The sequence below is a fragment of the Octopus bimaculoides genome, chromosome 4 (genome assembly GCF_001194135.2).
Source record: "Octopus bimaculoides isolate UCB-OBI-ISO-001 chromosome 4, ASM119413v2, whole genome shotgun sequence".
Taxonomy (NCBI): Eukaryota; Metazoa; Mollusca; class Cephalopoda; order Octopoda; family Octopodidae; genus Octopus; species Octopus bimaculoides.
Genome location: NC_068984.1, coordinates 96,030,242 through 96,033,961, shown reverse-complemented (window position 1 = coordinate 96,033,961; position 3,720 = coordinate 96,030,242). Strand labels below are relative to the sequence as shown.

Genomic DNA, 3,720 nt, shown 5'->3' with positions numbered 1-3,720 from the left:
ATATATGGGTATATGTCGATTAGTGTGGTGAAGTGTTGAGTAGAGCACTGGCACAGTTTGGGCTACCCGGTGTCATCCGCAGTCGGGGCATATTTCCGTTGGATCTCCTTCAGGAACTCCGTAGTGTTAGTTGAGATAATGATAATTTATTAAGTAACCAGAAGATGGATTTGGTATTAATCTTTATTTTGTACAACGGTCGTTTTGACCCATCCTACTACTGTCCCTTATGAGTGGGACTCCGTTCAACATCTTGTGTGGCATCCATTTTGAAGTCTGGATCTCATCAGGTACGTCCATACATAAAGTTCTGCCTCACTAAAGATTCTGAGTTTAAGCTATGTTGTTATATGCCCGTCTGGTTAAGGAATGAAACATTGCTACAATTTTCAATTACTTTCCATGATAAGAATTGCAAACATTTGTAAATATAACTGTTGATAAGAAAAAAACTAATAGGAGATACAAGAAGCCTGATGTCCTCTAGTGCAACGCTATCTTGGACTCGAACATCTCATCCGGGATCGGGAAACAGTTCTTCGCTGCACTCAATCGTTGCTTCCCTAAAAACAGCACGTACAGCCAGCTATTCAACCGACACACTGTAAAACTGTCGTATGCAAATTCGTCAAATATGGAGCACTACATTCACAGAATTAACAATCGAAAACTAAGACAACATGCAGGCAGCATCGAAAATAGGCCCTCGAAACTTGACAGAGACACATAACAACCCTAGAGACAGTGCAAATCACATAACGCGTCACAGTAACAATGACTCGAACAATAACACTAACCAACCGAGAAAAAAACAACTGAAAGAACTTTACTAACCAACACATGATAGGCACAATTCAAACAACAACACACCCAGAAATAATAAAAATAATAAGGTAGACACGAGCACGAATGTAAATAGAACCGACCAGGCAGGTACCGGCTGTACACACGCAAACGAAGAACTGACAAACTATGCTCATGCAAGGACCGTTCGAAATGTTCTCTGGGTAACCAATGCAATACTCGAAATGTGTGTACAAGTGCACCGTAAATACTAGAGGAGGTCCGTACGTATATATAGGTGCATCGGTTGATATCTCCAAAGCAGATATCGAAACCACATTGCCAGTTTTCTAAAAAAAAAAGTCCTTAAACGACACGCAATATCACTGGCCGATTTCGTCTGGCAACTCAAGGAGGAGAAGCTAAAATACGACCTGAGATGGTCAATAATTAGACACAGGAGCCCCTATAACACATTATCCCGGAAATGCCAGCTACGTTCCGAGGTTTCGCTGTCAATATTATTGACAAAAGAGCGGATTATGACTAGATTTGCTGATCGACTGCCCAGACGCATGCAAACAGCTAAACACATGTTCACACAGTACAGTGTAAACCATTCCTAACCGAAACAAACCATAACTACGACAACTCGGATTAACCCACCCACCCACTGGCCCCCTGAGTCAAAACCTCATGAACTGCAACCATGGAACCTATACTAAGGGCCAGATGAGAACGCTACATGTATTTAGCTACGTTCGCATGGGAAACTTGCAGAACGCAACAGTAGGTAACTAGAGTATAACCTTTTCAAAAAAACGTAATAGACTGGTTAACTAAGGAGACAAAAAATTTGCTTTATTGTGTTAATTATGCTTAGACATAGTTATATTTATATATGTTCTTACATGATATCTTTGCTACACAACTTTAGTCACTAAAATATGCAAATAAAAAGGTACTAAAGCATAGCTTCTAAATTAATGTAATATATGAATTATCTAAAGAGTAAAAACAGGCTTTTCTATATCTACACTCGTGTGCAGATATTGGTGTTCATATATGTTCATATATATAACCTTACAATACAACTGTATATTAATAAAATGTACCAACAAAGTTACTGCTTCAAACACTAACGAAGCAGTAGAGTTGCACAGATCTAAACGGGATGCAGGCTTGTGTATGTGCTTGTGTGTAAGCATATGCGTGCGTGTGTGCATGTGTGGATATACGTATACATGTGTGTCTGCGGGGAGTATGTGTGCGTATATATATATATATATATATATAATATTTTTCCGGATGAAAATACTTCTTCGGTTTAGGGCATTATTCCCTAGGTTTCCAAGGTTTTTTTTTATCATACTTTATTTCAGGGATTCCTTTACTTTCCGTATGAATATATATAAATAAAAATCATTGGAAGACTCAATTTATAAGACGGAGTCCAATAAATGTCATCAAATAAATGGAACAGATTTTGATGGTAATATGGATTATATATTCAATTTAACCGGACAGTTGGCTTTTGTCGCAAAAGACCATATTTCAGGTATACAATTGAAGAATAGGTATTTCAACAAAAGTAATACACATTATAATATTAAGTTATATTATGTATATATATATGTGTGTGTTCATATACATATCTGTGTGTATATATATATATATGTGTGTGTGTGTGTATATATATATTTATATATATATATAAATATACACACACACACATATAAATATACACACACACACATATAAATATACATATAGGTGTGGGAGTGGCTGTGTGGTAAGTAGGTTGCTTACATGCTTCCTGGTTCAGTCCACTGCGTGGCACCTTGGGCAAGTGTCTTCTGTTATAGCCTCGGGCCGACCAAAGGCTTGTGAGGCGATTTGGTAGACGGAAACTGAAAGAAGCCCGTCGTATATATATATATATATATATATGTGTGTGTGTGTGTGTGTGTGTGTGTGTGTGTGTGTGTGTGTGTGTGTGTATGTTTGTGTGTCTGAGTTCACACACACACACACACATACACTCACCTCGCTTGATAACCGATGCCGGTGTGTTTACGTCCCCGTAACTTAGTGGTTTAGCAAAGGGGTCCGATAGAATAAGTACTAGCCGTACAAAGAATAAGTCCTGGGGTTGATTTGCTCAACTACAGGCGATGCTCCAGCATGGCCGCAGTCAAATGACTGAAACAAAAGAATAGATATATGCGTATACCTGCGTATATGTGTGTGCGTGCGTGAGTGCATTTGAAAATATATGTATGTAGGTGTGTACGTATATGTATATATGTATATATATATATATATATATATATATATATATATATATATATATATATATATATAACGTGAGAGAGTTAGGGGTTGGGGGTTCAACCCACTAAGGGATAGTATCTATCCAGTATACTGCTGGGAGGGTACCCAATTATTGCTACACTAGTGCTATACTAGGTGCAATCAATGGGAGAGGGGTTGTTGTCACCAAAATCGTCACCATCACTGTTATTGCTACTAGAACATTAATAACTTGTATAAAATGAACTTCTACATAGAACCTTCCAATATATATATAGAAATGACACACACACACTCAACAAAACTTCCTTTCTAAAAAACACTTACAGCTTTCTAGATACGGCTAATAGCGCTGATGCTACAAACAACGTATGTGGTGGAATGTTTGCTTATAAAAACTTGTATATGCACACATGGAAGTAAGGGGACATCCGAGTAAGGCTGAGCACACGAACCCACGCATATATATGTGCATTGGAGTGTCTATAGCTACCTATTTATAATGTTTGTAGGCTCTTTGTGTGCCTTGTATTTTTAGGGGTTTTTTGACATATATCTTTTTTATATTTTTGCATGTCCCACATGCTATACCTTCATTTTTCATTTATGTATTCTTTATTATTA

At 37.5% G+C, this 3,720-nt stretch overlaps 1 protein-coding gene across 1 annotated transcript in view; it reads right to left on the bottom strand.

The window, feature by feature from the left end:
* LOC106871658 (cytosolic carboxypeptidase 2) overlaps positions 1–3,720 on the bottom strand; it is a 229,443-nt gene that overhangs the window by 74,877 nt on the left and 150,846 nt on the right. The gene's annotated exons all lie outside the window — the stretch shown is intronic.